This window comes from Hypanus sabinus, unplaced genomic scaffold (genome assembly GCF_030144855.1).
Source record: "Hypanus sabinus isolate sHypSab1 unplaced genomic scaffold, sHypSab1.hap1 scaffold_538, whole genome shotgun sequence".
NCBI lineage: Eukaryota > Metazoa > Chordata > Chondrichthyes > Myliobatiformes > Dasyatidae > Hypanus > Hypanus sabinus.
In genome coordinates, this window is record NW_026781399.1 from 1 (window position 1) to 20,456 (window position 20,456).

At 47.6% G+C, this 20,456-nt stretch overlaps 1 long non-coding RNA gene across 1 annotated transcript; it reads left to right on the forward strand.

Moving 5' to 3' along the window:
- Positions 1 to 8,378: 8,378 nt before the first annotated feature.
- LOC132389336 (uncharacterized) lies at positions 8,379 to 17,019 on the forward strand. Its single transcript, XR_009510494.1, has 3 exons — positions 8,379 to 8,513; positions 9,492 to 9,582; positions 16,838 to 17,019. It is a non-coding gene; the product is annotated as an uncharacterized LOC132389336 (long non-coding RNA).
- The last annotated feature ends 3,437 nt before the right edge of the window (positions 17,020 to 20,456 follow it).

Here is a 20,456-nt window from a genome sequence, read left to right on the forward strand (position 1 = left end):
GCCGCCGACGAAGTCAGGAAGCAAAAAGATGAGCCTGTTGGGACTCACGTTCTGAGCTGCCTACGTTTCAATGCAGAAAGTGTTGTACGAAAGGCAGATGAGCTCAGGCGGAGGGCAAAGTCTGGAAATATGGCATTATAGTCAGTAGTGAGACTTGGTTGCACGAGAGTCAGGACCGTTAGCTTAATATTCCGGGTTCCGGCTGTTTTAGACGTGCTAATGATGTTTGATAAGAATAATGGGAGGTTTTGAAGTACGAAGGGATTTCAATGCAGAAGATTGGGGTTCACACCTTGTGGATGGGGAAGAGAGCCGGGAAACCAAGAGGCGGAGCGGATAGGAGTTGGGATTGTGTTTGACGTTTCGGTGATTCCTGATTAATTTCTGAAGTTCCGTTAAAGGAAGAGTGCAGGAGTCTTTGGAGAGGATAGAGAGGGGATTCACCAGAATGCTGCCCGAAATAGAGAGCACTCTCTATAAGAGGTGATCAGAATATTCTGTTTCTTTTCTCTGCAGCAGCGAAGGCGGAGGGGACAACTGGCAGAGGATTATCTCACCAGAACAGACACAAATGGACCAGAAAGAGGCTGATGTTACACCCAGGATGAAACTGTCTCATACCAGAGGGCATTCATTGAGGTGAGAGGGGTAGGTTCAGAGGAGATGAGGTTGGCAAGTTGTTTATTCGCACAGAGACTGCTGGGTTATTATACAGAGAGGGTGGTGAAGCAGGTCGATAGGTTGTTTCACTGGCTTTAACAGATTTACAGGGAATTGTGAGAGATGGGTCTCCTCAGTTCGGTGATTTACGTTCACTGCCCTGCAGGAGGGTCAGTGAATGTTTTGAACTCATGGGATGGGAAACACAGGGAGCGGGGTAGATGAAGGAATATGACGCTGCATGGAGAAACGCAGGGAACGACCTCTCGACATAGGCAGTGAACGAGTCACACAGCCTGCACTACTACACAGACACTCCCCCCACCTCACCGTGACACCGACACAGCCCTCACTACCATACAGACACAACCCTCACCTTGACACCGATACGACCCTCAACGGGACACGAACGCGCCCCTTATCGTGACACCGACACACCGTCACGACCTTCACCGCAGCAGGGACACAGTCCACCCCGTATTCATAATTATCTCCCTCTCCACGAGTCCTCCCGAACTTCGTCAACCATCGCTCTCCTGTACTACTCCCTGTCTCCGTCACACACTCCCTCATATACACCAATCCCGTCCCCGTCACCGTCCCTCCCTTACAAGCAGCTCCGCCTTCGTGACACATCTCCTCTCTGCACACATCACCTTCTCCGTTATCTCCTGTCGTCCCACCGTACAACCCCTCTCGGTGTCCCGCTGGATCCGCTGAAGTTGCAGTGAGATTACTGTGGATAATGACGAGGGGTCGTGGAGTGGGAATAGTTTGGAGTCTGACGTGGGGCTGCGTGGAGATCGCGGTGTAGTGAGATTCGTTTCGAGACTGACACGGTCCGTGGAGAGAGTGGAGCAGTGGGAATATTTCCAGAAAACCCTCTGGATTGCCAACTGGATCTATTTTGCTTCTGTTGAGAGTCTCTAACCCTTTTTACATCAAGTTGTTTACAAGATGAATTCTGGAAAGTTCGAATTCGAATGCCAATCCACCAGGAAGATTTCGTCTTGCATTCGTGTTAAACACCGTTTCAGCTAAGAGACGGAGTGAGCGGTGTTTCCCTTGACGGGACCGGCTGAGTCTACATCCCTCTGAAGTCCCTGGCCACCCTGGGCGTCGTCGACTTCACACCAGGCGGTGCTGCGACTGGACCGAGCGCCCCCAGAGGACATCCATAGACATTTACTTGTGTTCAATGAGAGACCAAATCGTCACAACCTTCTGACGTCACAATAACTTCTGAGGCCAGGGAGTTATGGATGGTGTCAACCCAAGTGGTCTGGAATTAACTCAGACTAAGAGTCAAAATAAACGACGGCAGTAACGACATCCAAAGGGTCAATCACAACCCACAGTGCTAGAAATGGATCTCCTATCGTTGAGCACTGAGAGCTCAGCACAATCCATTTAATTACAGTCATTCCAGGAAGGAGTGTGACAAGCAGAAATTGACAGTCCGAGTCTTAAAGCGAAAGTCAGAGGGAAACACACTCCAAATGAGGCCAAACCAGAGCCTTAAAGTTAAATCCTTGCCCGGGAAATGAATGCAAACCTTTTATGATCTTCCTCACCACCGAGTCCTTGAACAGTCCAGCCTGGTGGTGGCAAAGGTTTTCAGTGCCCTCCTAGAAACACATTCGGAACACTCGGCGAGAGTTCACCCACCTGAAGGACGATTCTTACATCGGCCGAGAAAATAGAGGTTACAGAAGGGAAGGGGGCGAGCAAAGCCGAACATGGTGCCCCTCTCTAACGTCTTTTTCAAATTCACCGTGACTTTCCAACTCGTGTACTTACTGAACTGCAACACTCTTCGTCTCCGTCATCTCCTCCCTCCCCGACATCAGAACCATTCCCCTCCACTAAAATCCTCCCCGACTCCATGACTCCCTCCTTCCTGTGCACCGCTACACAGGTCAGTTGTTCCAGCTTCTCCTCCTCATCCCCTCCCCCGTCACTGTCAGTGCCTCACTCTTCCTCACTCTCGGTTCCAGTCACTCTGTCTCTTCCAATCACACTTGCCCATCTCCATGACCCACTCGCTCTTCTACAAACCGCCGGTCTCTGTCACTATCAGCAGGGCCTGACCGCTACCCTGTCTCCGTCAGCCCCTTCCTCCCCTACGATTCCCCTCGTCGTCAACCCCTTGTTTGCCGACGACCAACCTCGCCACAGTCAGACAGAACATCCTCTACGTCACCACCCTCCCCCGTTGTATTCATACCTTCCCTTCTACATACCTCGTCCCCATTACTGCTTTGTCCCCTACACCTCACGCCGTCTCTGCCACCCCCCACTTTCCCAACACCTCTCCCCGTCTCTCTGAAATGCTGCATCCTCTACAGCCTTCGACGTTTCCGTCATCCCGCTCCCTCCTCTACCCCGCTCCCTTTCTGTGTTAATGTGGAATTGAGCGGAAGAGGGAGACGTGACGCCTGGTGTTACACCACCACACCACATTACACTCCACCCGATGTCGATTTCCCCTACCTTCATTTCCATCACCGCAATCTTCTTTTACACACTCCGACTCCACCAACCCTCCGTCTCCCGCACTCCTTGCCGTCTCCGTCATCTGCTCCTTCCCCATCTCGTCTTCCCGTCTCCCTGACACGCTCCATCCCCTACACTCTTCACGGTTCCATCAACCCCCTCGCTTCACTACACCCCTCGGTTCATCTGGAAATCTGGGGAGGAAGGGGAGAGGTGACGTCTGGTGTTACAACACCTCACCCCCTCCTCCGGATGTCGATCTCTCGGTTCTAATCCTGATCACTGCTCTGTGTGGACAGGCCGGTCTCGCGGTTCCACACCACTTTCTCCCAGTGACCACTATCTCAACACCACGTCCCTACTCCCTCCCCCTCAGCCTCTCCCACTTGTCTGCTCGTCACTGCTCACCATCTGAACACAAGCACACGCACATTCTCCCAGACACACAATGAAGGACTACTGGAACGGCGGAGTACTGGGGGTGGTGAGACGAAAGCAGCTTCTGAACCCCGGAGTGTGTAACGTGACCGGGTGGAGGGAGCTTCACTCTGTGCTTGACCCCGGGTCTGTGTGATGGGACGGTCTGGGGTGAATTTCATTCATTGTTTGAATTTCTCTATCGGTGTAATGAACCGGAGCAGAAGTTGCTTACCTGGGAGTAAAGGTGTGGGGAATCGCAGCGGACACTATCGGTAGATTTGTTCTCAGTTTATTGATTGTTTCGTTTATAATTACATTTAGAAAGAGCAGGAAGCATTCCTGCAGGAGAGTTGACTGCTTGCCTTACGGGTTGTGGGAGGGCATGGAGACTCCAGAGTCCCTGACAACTTCACCTGTAGGATGGTCATCCAGCTGCACCGTCTATCACCGTGCGTAACAGTGTTGGAACTGGAACTGGATGAAATCGGGATCATTCGGGAAGTTGAGCGGGTGAAATAGAGCCTCTGTACTCCAGCAGATGGTTGCAGTTTAATGCTGAGAAGTGTGAGGTTCTACATTTTGGCAGGAATAATCCAAATAGAACATACAGGGTAAATGGTAGGGCATTGAGTAATGCAGAGGAACAGAGAGATCTAGAAATAACAGTGCATATTTCTCTGAAGGTGGAGTCTTATGTAGATAGTGTGGTGAAGAAGGCTTTTGGAACGCTGGCCTTTATAAATCAGAGCATTGAGTACAGAAGTTGGGATGTAATGTTAAAATTGTATAAGGCATTGGTAAGGCCAAATTTGGAATATTGTGTGCAGTTCTGGTCACCGAATTATAGGAAAGATATCAATAAATTAGAGACAGGGCAGAGACGATTTACTAGGATGTTACCTGGGTTTCAGCACTTAAGTTACAGAGAAAGGTTGAACAAGTTAGGTTTCTGTTCATTGGAGCGTAGAAGGTTGAGATGGGATTTGAACGAGGTATTTAAAATTTTGAGAGGGAAAGATAGAGTTGACGTGAATAGGCTGTTTCCATTGAGAGTAGTGGAGATTCAAACGAGAGGACATGATTTGAGAGTTAGGGGCCAGAAGTTTAAGGGAAAAACCAGGGGGTATTTCTTTACTCAGAGAGTGATAGCTGTGTGGAATGAGCTTCGTGTAGAAGTAGTAGAGGCCAGTTCAGTTGTGTCATTTAAGGTAAAATTGGATAGGTATATGGGCAGGAAAGGAGTGGAATTTCATGGGCTGAGTGCGGGTAGGTGGGTCTCGGTGAGATTAAGAGTTCGGCACGGACTAGGAGGGCCAAGATGGCCTGTTTCCGTGCTGTGATTGTTATATGGTTATAAGGCCTCCTTTCATCTATGAATTTGGAGTTTGTTCAGAATTCCCAGGGAAATGGTTCTCTGCAGATACTTCACAATTCTCCCCAAAATACAAGGTTGTTGCTGGAATTGGGGAGCATGCCTCATGAGGTTGAATGAACTCGAACTTTTCTCCTTCGAGCGAAAACGGATGAGCGGTGAACAGACAGATGTGAACAAGATAATGAGAGGAATTTATCGCGTGGACAGACAGACTCCTTTTGCCAGGGCTGAAATGGCTCGCACAAAAACGCATTGGTTTATGGTGCTTGTAAGTATGTACAGAGGTGTTGTCAGGGTAAGTTTTTTTTTTAGGTAGGGTGGTGAGTGCGTGGAATGGGCTGCCGGCGGCGGGAGTGGAGGCGGATACGATAGGGGCTTTTGAGAGACACCAGGCTGGCTGCATGGTGCTTGGGAAAATAGAGGGGTCTAGGTAACCCTAGGTCGTTCTAAATTAGGGACATGTTCGGCTGAGATTTTCGGGCCTAAGGGCCTGAATTGTGCTGCAGATTTTTTTTTTATGATTCTATGTTGCCAATGTTATAGACACCAGTATATAGGAGCGAAGAGGGAGCCGTTTCTGCAAACTTATGTATGTGCAGGTGTGTCCGAAATTAAATAGAACTTTCAGTTTAACATTAGGGTTGGAATGAGAACTTCAGATATGTGTATCGCTAGATTCTCTTCCACTGAAGGTGCAAACTCTGCAGACGGAACGGTTTCATTGATTTCAATTAATTTCAATTTAAGTTTCATTGTAATTCCATCAGACAGGACTGTCCATGAATACAGCCACAACCTGGCTGCTAATTGCAGTACCAACAGTCCCACATGGGACAAAGCACACACATTATGTATAAAATAGAAAGATAGCAAGCTTATGGAGGATATCAGTAAAACACATTCACGTATTATGTGCATGCGCGAGCCCGCGCGCGGAAGCGCGCGCGCACACACACACTCACACACACACACACACACACACACACACACACACACACACACACACACACACACACACACACACACACAGACATATTTATGCGCTCCTGGGCACTTCGAGTACACGGTTATTTACATTGTTCCGTAAGAGATTGTCTTCTGCCGAGCGAACACTAGGGGGCAGCACAGATTCCTGCCTGGATACAGCGCCTTGCCGCCTCCATCTTGCGCAGCTCCTTCATTTAGTCTCCCATGAGCAACCCTCTCACTTTACACCCGAACTTTATTGGAGAAAATATACCATCGATAAGGTTTGCCATTAAAAAGGGAGAGTGGTGAAAAATAATAGAGTTGCAGCGACATGTAAACAAGAACGCCATTGCAGGGGAAAGTCTCACCGGTCAGGTCTCTGACAGTGACTATGGTTCTGTGGCTCAGCAGGGATGCGGGTGTAATCTGACGAGCTGTATCGGTTGGATTGGCTTTGTTAGGGAAACTGAAAAGTGGTACTGTGGACGATACGGAGATTCCTCGATGGTATGCTGTCGTTACCGTCACCACTATATACGTAGAAAAAGGGAGCCGGTGTGCAGGTGTGCACAAAACTAGAAAAAATATATTCAGTTTAAAATGTGGCTGAAGAGTTATGGTTGGAGCGTACATAATATATATAACATATCAAGATAGCAAACATATGCAGAATATCAGTCAATACATTCACGCATTATGTACACATGCGCGCGCACACACACACACACACACACACACACACACACACTCACACACACACACACACACACACACACACACACATTTATGCAGCTTGAGGCCCCCCTGGGCAATGTCAATGCCGCGGTAATCGAGAATTGTTCAGAGCAGAGGGTGTCTTCTGCCGAGCGAACACTGGGGGGCAGCACAGACTCCTGCCGGGAGGACGCGCCACACCTTGCTCAGCTCCTTCATTTCCTCTCTCAGGAACAACTCTCTGAATTTACACCTGGACTGGAATCGAACTAACATCACAGCGGTAGGATTTGCCATTAAAAGGGGAGAGTGGTAGCATAAACTAGAGTTGCAGTTGCAGGGACATGTAAACAAGAGCACCATTACAGATAGTTCAGTGGTTGTTGGGACAGATGTTGCTAAGATTTCTGAAAAAGTCAAGAAGCGAGAGGTTGAGCCTGCAGGGACTCATGTTCAGAGCTGAGTACGTTGCAATGCGGGAAGTATTGTTTGAAGGGCCGATGCGCTCACGTCGGGGGTCAACGCGTCTAAGCCTAACACGTCAGATATTAGTGAGACTTGAGTGCAAGTGGGACAGTACCGTTTGCATAAGCTATGAACGAGACACACAACTCTCACCGTGACACGCAGATGTTCTTCAATGGGACACTGAAAGTGTTTCGGTGTCACTGCCACAACCCACATCTGACATGAGCACGCCCCTCATCGTGACACTGACACACTGACAGGCTCTGCACCACATCAGGATTTGACCACACAACGATACCAACACTGCGTCAGGCCCTGCACAGTAACTCGAATACAGCCTTCGCAGTACGCATAACACCCTCCCTCTCCAAAACCACTCCCCAACTCCGTCGCCATCCTCCTACACGATTCCCAGTCACCGTCACACAGATTGCATTACACCACTCCCGTCTCCGTCACCCATCCCTCGCCTACAAGCAACCCCGTTTCGTGACCCACTTCCTCTCCTGCACAACACACACGAAATGCTGGTGGAACATAGCAGGCCAGGCAGCGTCAAGAAGGAGAAGGACAGTCAACGTTTCGGGCCGAGATCCTTCGTCAGTACTAACTGAAAGGAAAGATAGGAAGAGATTTGAAAGTAGTGGGGGGAGAAGGAGAAATGCGAAATGATAGGAGAAGACCAGAGGGGGTGGGGCGTAGCTAAGAGCTGGAAAGGTGATTGGCGAAAGTGATACAGAGCTGGAGAAGGGAAAGGATCATGGGACGGGAAGCCTAGGGAGAAAGAAAGAGGTTGGGGAGCACCAGAGGAAGAAGGAGAACAGGCAAAGAGTGATGGGCAGAGAGAGAGAAAAACACCGACAATTAAATATGTCAGGGAGAAGTGGAGGACGGGGCATTAACGGAAGTTAGAGAATTCAATGTTCATGCCATCAGTTTGGAGGCCGGTATATACCGGCTGGGTAACCTCCAAACTGATGGCATGAACATTAACTTCTCTAACTTCCGCTAATGTCCCTCCCCTTCTTACCCCATCCCTGATACACTTAGTTTTTCTCTCTCTCTCTCTGTAATACTCCTCCTTCCGTTCCACCGGATATCGATCACCAGGATCTGAGCCTCTCCACCACTCTGCATGTACAGGCGGGTCACGTGCTTCCACACCACTTTCATCAGTGCCTGCAAACTCACCACCCTTTCCCTGGCCTCCTCTCTCCTCCCCTTCCTTCCTCTAACGGCAGCACACAATCCGCTCACACACACACACACACACAAACACACACACACACACACACACACACACACACACACACACACACACACACACACACACACACACACACACACACACACCATCTCCGAGAGACACACACGATTCAAGAATACTAGAAAGCCGAAAGTCTGGGTATTGGTGAGTGGGGAGACCGGAGGAGGGAGAGGGCTGCGCACTTTTGATGACTCCGGTAGGGTGTGCTGCGGCGGTGCGGGAGGTACATGTCTGACACCGGGAGTTTGATGTGATAATACTTAAGAGACCTTCTATGGTTATCTGAACCATGGACTGGTGTTTGGACGTTGTGGACGGAGCTTCACTCGGCGTGTGACCCCGGAGTGTGTGTTGAAACATTATGGAGGGAGTTGCACTCTGTGAATGATCCTCGGGGTGTGTGATGGATGGCTGCGGAGGGAGCGTTACTCAGTGCATATTTCAAGGTGTGTGTGTGATCGGATTTTATGGAAGGATTCTCACTCTGTCTGTGACTCCTGGCCATGGGTCAGTGGATTTCCATTCAGAGATAGGGAGCAAGAAAATGGTGCCTGACACGTTCTGCTCCAACGGCTGCAAACTGAACACCCTTTCTGTGGCCCCACTCTCCGCCCCTTCCTTCCTGTTTTCACAGCACACCATTCATTCTCTATGATTCCTTTTTATTTGTAATATTATTTTATTGAAGAAAGGTCACTGTCCAGACTAATAATGGATTACAATTTCCTCCATTTTTCTTTTATATCTTATCCCAAAAGAAATCTCCCCTCATCCGCCCTCCCCGACCATACAATGACAGCTAATGTATCTACAATACAACACTTCACAGATACAAGTATGTACATTTCACAACCATACCCCCACACTACTTCAAGACGAAGTCCCACACACATCTACAACTTCTCGGATGATCAAGAATACACTCATATTACAATTCATCAACCACCCTGTGAGGTAAACCATATGCGTGTTAAAAGGGAAGCAACTTCCCAAGTACAATAAAATGTCCTCAGCCAGTAGGTAATTCCTTATGACTCCCAAAATATGACAAGGGAGGCACCATTTCGAATAGATCTTTCTCACAGAAGCCCTCAGAGTGAAGTTAATCTTTTCTAATTTCAGAATAAAGCATTGCGTCCTCTAACCAAGAAGCAGCAGATGGGGGAGTGGCAGATTTACAGACCAGTAAGATTCTCCTTCGGCAATGTGCAATGTGAGTGAAATATCCGATTTGTTTGCATTTAAACCCAAACCTCATCTGCCTCAACAAATACAGCTGTAGCGGGCAAGGTCTCAGTGTCACCCCCAAAACCTCACTGATAATTAAAAAAATAATGTGCCCAGTAGCCATCAAGCCGAGGGCAAGACCAAAATGCATGCACTAAACTAGCCATAGAGAAGGAACACCTGTCACAGCCAGCGTCTGTCTCAGGATATATGTCAGCACACCTGGCTTTACTTAAATGTACCGTGTAAAACTTTAAATTGCCTGAGTCCTTGTTTAGCACATGATGACGCAGAATGAACACTATTCAGTGCTTTTACCAAATATTCCTCAGCCGGATCCACACCAAAGTCATCCTCCCAGCTAGTCGTAGTTTTGTTTAGATCTGGAACTCCCAAAGACATCAGCTGAGAGTACAGTACAGAGATCAGCTCTTTATTTTTAACGCTAAGTGGGAGTTTGTACTGCAACATAGCAGGTGGTAGATCAGGAAAATAGGCAATAGACAAAGGGGAGAATATGCAAGTATTGAAAAAAATGATTATACGGAAGGCCATATTTACTGCACAGGTTATGAAAACTATTGAGTACATTTTCAGTGCACAAATCCTTCATGTGCATAAGACCGTTCAAACCCCATTGTCTAAAAACTGAATCGAGTGTGGAGGGAATAAATAGATGGTTTCTATGAATGGGACCCACAACTGAACTAATGTGAACGTATACCGGCAGCGAAATTGATTAAACATTTTGAGGGTGGATAACCCGACAGGGACAGATGTGAATTGAGAGGATTTCAATGGGAATGTTCTTTGACCCCTCTCCTAACACCTTGAAATAATGTCGTTTGAGTTAAGTGCAATAGAAAGAAGCTCAAATGCTACTGCAGAAAGATTCTGTGATTCTGAAGGTGGTGAGTGAGCAGCTCGATGTCCTGGTCCAGATATGTACCAACGGAATCGGTATGTATGAGAAGGTGTTTCTGCACAGTGAGATCAGGGACTTAGCTATTAACTTAAAGGCCAGGACCACCACCCCTCCCAGTGTGCCCAGACACAGGAAGACCATACAGTTTAACACGTGGCTCAATCTACGGTGCAGGTGGGAGGGCTTCAAAGTTCACTGTGTTTATTCCAAGCAACGTGTGATGTCTACTGAAGAGATGGAAGACGGTTTACACATATAGACTATAGACAGCAGGTGCAGGAGTAGGCCATTCGTCCCTTCTAGCCAGCTCCAACATGTACTGTTATCATAGCTGATCATACACAATCAGTACCCCGTTAATGCCCTCTCCCCATATACCTTGACCCAGCTAACTGTAAGAGCTCTATCTAACCTCTCTTGAAAGCATCAAGAAACTTCGCCTCCACTGCCTTCTGGGGCACAGCATTCCACAGATCCACCACTCTCTGTGTGAAAAAGTTTTTCTGCATCTCTGTTCCAAATGGCCTGCCCCTATTCTTAAACTGTGCTCTCTAGTTCTGGACACCCATCAGCGGGCACATGCTTCCTCCCTCCAGCCTGTCCAATCCTTTAAAATCTTATATGTTTCAATCGGATCCGCTCTCATCATTCTAAATTCCGGTGCATACAAGCCCAGTCGCACCAATCTTTTCACATATGACAGTCCCGCCATTCCGGGAATTAACCTTGTGCACCCACGCTGCACTCCCTCAGTAACACGAATGTTCTTCCTCAAATTTGGAGACCAAAACTGCTCACAATACTCCAGATGGGGTCTCACCATCTGTACATCTGCAGAAGGACCTCTTTACTCTTAGACATAATTTATCTTGTTATAAATGCCAACATGTCATTAACTTTCTTCACAGCCTGCTGTCCCTGCATGCTTGCTTTCATTGTCTGATGTACAAGAACACCTAGATCTTGTTGTACTTCCACTTTTCCTAACTTGACTCCATTTAGATATTAATCAGCCTTCCTGTTCTGGCCACCTAAGTAGATAACCTCACATTTATCCACATTAAACTGCATCTGCCATACATTCGCCCACTCACCTAGACTGTCCAAGTCACCCTGCATTCTCATAACATACTCCTGACATTTCACACTACCACCCAGCTTTGTGTCATTGGCAAATTTGCTAAAATTACTTTCCATCCCTTCATCTAATTCATTAATGTATATTGTAAACAGCTGCGGTCAGAGCACCGAACCTTGCAGCATCCCACTGGTCACAGCCTGCAATTCCGAAAGGGCCCCATTAATCGCTATTCTTTGTTTCCTGTCATTCAGCCAATTTTCAATCTATGTCAGTACTATGCCCCCAATACCATGTGCTTCAATTTTGCCAAATTACCTCCTATGTGGGACTTTATCAAAGGTTTTATGAAAGTCCATGTACATTACATCCACTGGCTCTCCCTTGTCCATTTTCATAGTTACATCCTCAAAAAACTCCAGAAGATTAGTCATGCATGATTTTCCCTTCGAAAATCCATGCTGACTCGAATTGATCCTTCTACTCCTATCCAAATGTGTCGTAATTTCCACTTGTATTCTTGACTGCAGCATCTTTCCCACCACTAACATCAGGCTAACCTGTCTATAATTCCCTATTTTCTCTCTCCCTCCTTTCTTGAAAAGTGGGAGAACTTTAGCCACCAATCCGCAGGAACTGATACCGAATCTATAGAACATTGGAAAATAATTACCAATGCGTCCACGAATTCGAGAGCCACCTCCTTAAGTACCCTGAGATGCAGCCCATCAGGTCTCGGAGACTTATCAGCCTACACAACCAACAGTCTGTCCAACACCGTTTCTTGCCTAATATATATTTCCTTCAGTTCATCCATTACCGTAGTTTGTTGTTCCACTGTTTTCCCTGCTAGGGTTTTGTTCCATTGAACTTTGGCCAGATCCTCCCTCATAGCTGCAAAGTTCTCTTTGTTCATCTGTAATACTGACACTTCCGATTCTACTTTCTCCTTCTCAAATTGCAGGTTAAAACACATCATATTACGGTCACTACCTCCTAATGGCTCCTTTCCCTCGAGGTCCCTGATCAAATCCGGTTCATTGCACAACACTAAATCTAGAATTGCCTTCTCCCTGGAAGGCTCCAGCACATCCGTTCTAAGAATCCATCTCAGAGGCACTCCACAAACTTCCTTTCTCGTGGTCCAGTACCATTCTGATTCTCCCAGTCTACATGCATTTTGAAATCCACCATGAAAGCTGTATCATAACCTTTGCGACTTGCCAATTTTAATTCTTCGTTCAACTTACACCCTACATTCAGACTGCTGTTTGCATGCCTGCAGACAACTTGTATTAGGGTGTTTCTACCCTTAGAATTTCGCAGTTCTATTCTTACTGACTCTACATCCCCTGTAGACTTTGTGGGTGGAAATATAGAAACATAGAAATTTACAGCGCAATGCAGGCCCATCGGCCCACAAAGTTGCTCTCAACATGTCCCTATATTAGTAATTACTAGGCTTACACATAGCCCTCTATTTTTCTAAGCTCCATGTACCTGTACAAAGGTCTCGTAAAAGAGCCTATTGTATCCGTCTCCACGACCGTTGCCGGCAGCCCATTCCACACACTCACCACTCTCTGCTTATAACACTTACCCCTGACATCTCCTGTGTAACTAGTCCCCAGCACCTTCACCTTGTGTCCACTTCTGGCAACAATTTCAGCCCTGGGAAAAAAGCCTCTGATTATCCACACTATCAATGCCTCTCATCATTTTATACACCTCTATCAAATCACCTCTCATCATCCGTCGCTGCAAGGAGAAAAGGCCAAGTTCCCTCAATCTGTTTTCATAAGACATGTTCCCCAGTCCAGGAAACTTCCTTTATATTTCCTATAGTGAGGTGACCAGAACTGAGCACGGTCCTCCAAGCGGGGTCTTACCAGGGTCCCATAAGGCTGGAACATTACCTCTCTGCTCCTAAATTCAATCCCAGGATCGATGAAGGCTAATACATCGTATGTCTTCTTTACCACAGAGTCAACCTGCGCTGTTGCTTAGAGATTCCTATGGACTCGGACCCTAAGATCTCTCTCTATCCTCCACTGCCAAGTGTCTGACCATTAAGACTTTATTATGTCAACATATTTGACCGACCAAAACGAAACACTTATCTCGGATGAACACCATTTGTCACTTCTCAGCCCAGTTTGGCATCATATGAATGTCCCGCCGTAACGTCTCACAGCCCGCCACACTTTACCCAACTCATACCTGAGAAATACCTGATCTGCTACTGCGGCATGAGACAAGGCAGGTGTCAGAGTTTTATGCCAGGTTACACGTTGTATCTAGTGATCAGAAAGTAATTAGTTTCAAATAATTATCGGAAACGATAGGACGTTCCTCAATTTTAGATTCTAAATTGGAACAAGGCGAAGTTTACCTTGGTTCAGAAAGTATCTGGAATGTGTGGATTGGGAGAAGATGTTTTCTGGCAAATCAGCTCTTGGTAACTTGGAGCCCAAGGGGTGCTTACTTCGTTGTAGCCGGGAACGATCTGTACTGTGAATAGAGGGAAGTGTTGAAGGAGAGATGGATTTTGGTGTACAAAGCTAGGGAATACACAATGTGAATAGAGGGTCCCCTTGACATTTCCCTCCCTTAAAAACCTACATGTCTCCAAACCGAGTTCCCTCCCGCATACACTTCTTCACATGCGTCACCTCGTCCTCCCCTATACCCCTCTCCATTTCCGTCTTACCATACCTCCACTTCCCCTTTAGTATATCTGCACCTCACTTAGCAGCACCACTCCTTCTCTGTTATCAGAGGGATGTGTGATGAGGAAGGGGCATATTGGTGCTAGTTGTCACACCTCCTCCTTTACCGGATATTGACCTCTGGGTTCAGAATCTCTCCACCGCTCTGCATGGACACCACTCTCGCTAGAGCGTGCTATATCACCAGCAATATATTTCCATTCCGGCATTCCGGCCCAACACCCTTAGTGTGCGTGTGTGTGTGTGTGTGTGTGTGTGTGTGTGTGTGTGTGTGTGTGTGTGTGTGTGTGTGTGTGTGTGTGTGCGTGCGTGCGTGCGTGCGTGCGTGCGTGTGCGTGCGTGCGTGCGTGTGCGTGCGTGCGTGCGCGTGTGTGTGTGTGTGTGTGTGTGTGTGTGTGTGTGTGTGTGGTGGTAGTTGCTGACAGCAGTTTGGTGGCCCTGTTTAATGTTCTGCCGCTCAGAAGGGAATGTGAGGGAGAGCAGGGGCAAGCTGTCGTGACAGGGGATTCATTAGGAGGCTCTGTGGAGAGAACGAGAGACCTGGATGGTATGTTCCTGGGACCCATGTTCTATGTTGCGTAGTTTCCATAGCATCATAGAAAACTTACAGCACAATACAGGCTAATCGTCCCACAGGTCTGGGCCGAACATGTCCTGCCTTAGAAATTACTAGGCTTACCTATAGCCCTTTACTAAGCTCCATGTACCCATCTAAAAGTCTCTTAAAAAAACCGTATTGTATCCGCCTCCACCACTGCTGCCAGTCGCCATTTCCACGCACTCACCACTCTCTGAGTAAAAAGCATACCCCTGACATCTCCTCTGTACCTACTCTCCAGCTCCGTCAACCTGTGTCCTCTTGTGGCAGCCATTTCAGCCCTGGTGGGGGGGGGGAGCCACTGACTCTCCACACGATCAATACCTCTCAGCATGTTTTCTCACCTCTGTCATGTCACCTCTCATCCTCTGTCACTCCAAGGAGAAAAAGCCGAGTTCACTCAACCTATTATCATAAGGCATGCTCCCAAATCCAGGCAACATCCCTGTAAATCTTCTCTGCACCCTTTCTCTGGCTTCCAAATCCTTCCCGCAGTGAAGCGACCGGAACTGAGCACAGTACTCCAGGTGGGGCCTGGTCAGGGTCATATATAGCTGCCACATTACCTCTCGGGTCGAGTTTGATTTCCAAGACTGATGAGGGAAGATATTCCGTCCGCCTTCTTAACCACGTAATCAAACTGCACAACTGTTTGTGTGTCCTCCGGACTCGGAGCTCAAGGTTTCTCTGATCCTCCACAGTGCCATCCTATATTCTGCCTTATTATTGAACTACCAAACTGAAACACTTCACAAGTGCCTGGGTTGAACACCATCTGCTAATTCTCAGACCAGTTTTACATCCAATCAATGTCCCGCTGCAACGTGTGATAGCCCTCTATACTGTCCACACACCACCAACCTTTGTATCATCATCAAACCTACGAACCCATCCGTCCCCTTCCTTATCCATGTCATTTATAAAGATTACGAACAGTAAGGGTCCCAGAACAGATCCTTCAGGCACCCCACTTGTCAACGACCCCCATGCAGAATATGACCCGTACACACCCACACTTTGCCTTTTGTGGGCAAGCCTGATCGGGATCCACAAGGCAATCTCCCATTGTATCCCATGCCACGTCCTCCTCAATAAGCCATGCATGGGTATCTTATCAAATGCCTTGCTGAAATCCATATACACTGCATCTACTGCTCTTCCTTCAGCAACCTGTTTTGTCACATCCTCATAAAATTCAATCAGTCTTGTACGGCACAACTGTCCCTTGACAAACCCATTCTGACTATTTCTAGTCATATCATACCTCTCCAAATGTTCATAAATCTTGCATCTCAGGATTTTCCCCATCAACTTACGAACCACCGAGATAAGACTCACCGGTTTATAAATTCCGGGGCTATCTCTGCTCCCTTTCTTGAATAAAGGAACAATATTCGCAACTCTCCAATCCTCTAGAGCCTATCCCGTCTCCATTGATGATGCAAACATCATCCCCAGAGGCTCAGTAGTTTCCTCCCTCGCCTCCCATTGTAGCTGGGGTACATCTCATCCCGTCCCGGGGATTTATCCAACTGGAACTTTTCAAAAGCTCCAGCACAACTTCTTAATATCTACGTGATCAAGCTCTTCAGTCTGCTGCAAATCATCACTACTATCACCGAGATCGTTTCCATAGTGAATATTGAAGCATTCATTATCTCCGCTATTTCCTGCGGTTCCATGCACACCTTTCCACTGTCTCAGTTGATACGTCCTATTCGTTCACGTCTTATCCTCCAAGACTCCTCAGAAAGTCTTGGGGTTTTCGTTAATCCTGCCCGCCAAGGCTTCAGATGGCCCCTTCTGGCTCTCTTAATTTCCCTCTTAAGATCCTTCCTGCTAGCCTTATAATCTTTTAGTTATTACCTAACCTTCTGACACTTTAATAAATTTCTATTTTCTTCTTGACAGAGCTTCGCCTCTCCCTGATCTCTTCCGAACGAGACCAGCTGACCATTGTGGAACAATATCAGGAGATGAACAGGACCCGGAGCCAATATCGACGAAAAGTCCTTGAGTTGTATTCGACCCTTGAATCCAGGACAATCGCAAATTCCCTTCGGGACCCCTGCCAGACCACCTGTTTCAGGAATGCGTGCATCCTCAACCACAGCAGCTCTGTCCCCGAAAGCAAAATATTCTGCCAACGTTGACCTGCAGGTAAGGTGAGGTAAAATCCCCCATCCTCCGCTCTGCTCTCAAGGAGAGAGAGAGAGGGAGAGAGGGAGAGAGAGAGAGAGAGAGAGAGAGAGAGAGAGAGAGAGAGAGAGAGAGAGAGAGAGAGAGAGAGAGAGAGAGAGAGAGAGAGAGAGAGAGAGAGAGACAGAGAGAGAGAGAGAGAGAGAGAGAGAGAGAGAGAGAGAGGGTTACTCAGTCTGGGCTGTGCGTGTTGGGTCTTTGTCGTGGGGATCACATCTATTGTCTGACTCCACAAGACTAATCTTCTGGAAGTTTATGAGGATCTATCTATCAGAATGGACAAGGGGAGTCAGTGGATGTCGTGTACCTGGATTTTCAGTAAGCCTTTGATAAGGTCCCACACAGGAGATTAGTGGGCAAAATTAAACCACATGGATTTGAGGGGACTACAGACATGGGTAGAATTTTTTTTGGCTGACAGGAAACAACGAGTAGGGTTTAACGGGTCATTTTCAGAACGGCAGCCAGTGACTGGTAGGGTACCGCAAGGCTCAGCGTTGGGACCACAGTTATTTACAATATACATTAATGATTCAGATGAAGGGATTTAAAGTAACATTAGTAAATTTGCACATGACACAAAGATGGGTGGTAGTGTGAAATATGAAGAGGGTTTTGGGAGAATGCAGGGTGATTTGGACAGGTTGGGTGAGTGGGCAAATGCATGGCAGATGCAGTTTATCGTGGATAAATGTGAGTTTATCCACTTTGGTGACAAGAACAGGAAGAGTGATGAATATCTAAATGGAGTCAAGTTAGGGAAAAGGGAAGTACAACGAGATCTTGTGCTCTTGTTTATCAGACTCTGAAGGTAAGCAAGCAGGAACAGCAGACAGTGAAGAAAGCTAATGGCATGATGGCCTTCATAACAAGGGGAGCTGAGTATAGGAGCAAAGAGGTCCTTCTGAGTTGCACAGGGCCCTCGTGAGAACACATCTAGAGGATTGTGTTCAGTTTTGGTCTGCAAATTTGCGGAAGGATATTCTTGCTATTGAGTGAGTGCAGCGTAGGTTCACGAGGTTTATTCCCGGGATTGCGGGACTGTCAGGTGTTGAAAGTTTGGAGTACTGGACTTGTATACATTGTAATTTAGAAGGATGGGAGGGGATCTGATCGAAACATATATGATCATTAAGGGATTCGACACGATAGAGGTCGGAAACATGTTCCCGATGATGGGGGAGTGCAGAACCAGAGGCCACAGTTTAAGGAGTAGCCCATTTGGAACGGAGTTCAGAAAAAAAAAAATACCCAGTGAGTTGTGGCTCTATGGAATGTTTTGCCTCAGAAGGCAGTGGAGGCCAATTCTCTGTATTCATTTAAGAAAGAGTTAGGTAGAGCTCTTAAAGATAGCGCAGTCAAGGGATATTGGGAGAAGACAGGAACAGGGTATTGATTGTGGATGTTCAGCCCTGATCACATTGAATGGCGGTGCTGGCTCGAAGGGACCAATGGCCCACTCCTGCACCTATTGTCTACTTCTAGAAGAATAGATTATCGGAACAGGGCTGTGATGTTGAAGCTCTATAAGGCACTGGAAAGAACTCAGTTGGAGTGCTGTGTGCAGTTTTAGGCTGCTTATTTAATGAATGACGTGCTGACGTTGGAGAGGGTTCAGAAAAATTTCACTAGAATGAGTCCTGGAATGAGAGGGTAACATATGAGGAACTTTTGACCGCTCTCGGTCTGTACTCCTTGGAGTTTAGAAGAATGAGCGGGGACCTCATAGAAACATTTCGAATGTTAAAAGGCATGGACGGAGTGGATGTGGCAAAGTTTTTTCCCATGGTGGGGGAGTCTATTACGAGAGGGCATGACTGAAGGATTGAAGGGCGTCCATTCAGAACAGAGATGTGAACAATTTATTTTAGCCAGAGGATGTTGAATCTCTGGAATTTGATGTCTCGGGCGGCAGTGGGGGATAAGTCATTGGGTGTTTTTTTATGGCAGAGATTGGTAGGTATCTGAGTAGCCAGGGCATCAAAGGTTATGGTGAGAAGGCGGGGGAAGTGGGACTAAATGGGTGAATGGATCAGCTCATGACAAAATAGCGGGGCAGACTCGATGGGACGAATGGCCGAACTCTGCCTCTGAGTCTTATGGTCTTAAGAGCATCCAGCTGCAGCTTCTAACACTCCGCGTTGAGGAGTTGGAAATGGAACTGGATGGACTCAGGGTCATTCGGGATGCCGAGGGTCTGATAGGAAGCACATATTGGGAGAAAGTTAACCTGCAATATAATTCCAAAACAATTGAAAACAGCACTCCGTATGCATACCACCCTCCCTCTGCAAAATCCTTCTAAACCCCGTCAAACGTTCAACCCTGCACTCATTCCCGTCACCGTCACACACTGTCTGCAATACACCACTCCCGTCTCCGTCATCCATCACTCAGTTCCAAGCAACCCCGTCTCCGTGACCCAAACCACTTCCTGCACACTTCGCCGTCTCCATCATTCCGTACGTATTCATACGTCCCATCCCCATCTCGGTGATACACTCCATGTACTAAACGCTCCCCATCTAGGTCGTCTCTCCACTCTCCTCCTACTCTGTGGCACAGCTAATTGTGGGGGGTATGAGAGAGAGATGATGGGTACTGTTACACCTTCCCCCGTTCCAATAGGCATCTATCACCAGGATCTGAATCTCTCCACAACTCTGCATGCTCAGGCCGGTGATGTGATTCCACACCACTTGCATCAGTGTTTGCAATCTCAACACGCTTTCCCTGGCCTCCTCTCTCCTCCCCTTCCTTCCTCTAACGGCAGCACCCAATCCGCTCACACAAACACACACAGTTCGAGACTGCTGGAAGCCGAAAGGCTGGGTATTGGTGAGTGGGGAGACGGAGGAGGGAGAGGGTTTCGTACTTTTTCTCATTCTAGTGGAGTGTGCTGCGATGTTGCGGGAGGTTCTTCACATGTCTGACGCCGGGAGTGTGATGGGATAATATTTAGCGAACTTCGCTGGTTCTCTGACCCTGAAAGAGTGTTCTGGGACAGTGTGGAGGGAGCTTCACTCAGTGTATGACCCCGGAGTGTGTGTTGGGACAATGTAGAGGGTGCTGCACTCTGTGTCTGACACCGGCTCTGTATGATGGATCCTTGTGGAGGGAGCGTTACTCAGTGAATGTTTCCAGGATTGTGTGATGGGATTGTATGGAGTGATTCCCGCTCTGTCTCTGAGTCCTAGACATGGGTCAGTGGATTTCGGCTTTTAAGCTGACTCCAACCAAAGATAGGGAGCAAGAAAATGGTAACTCACACGTTCTGCTCCAACGGCTGCAAACTGAGCACCCTTTCTGTGGCCCCACTCTCCTCCACTTC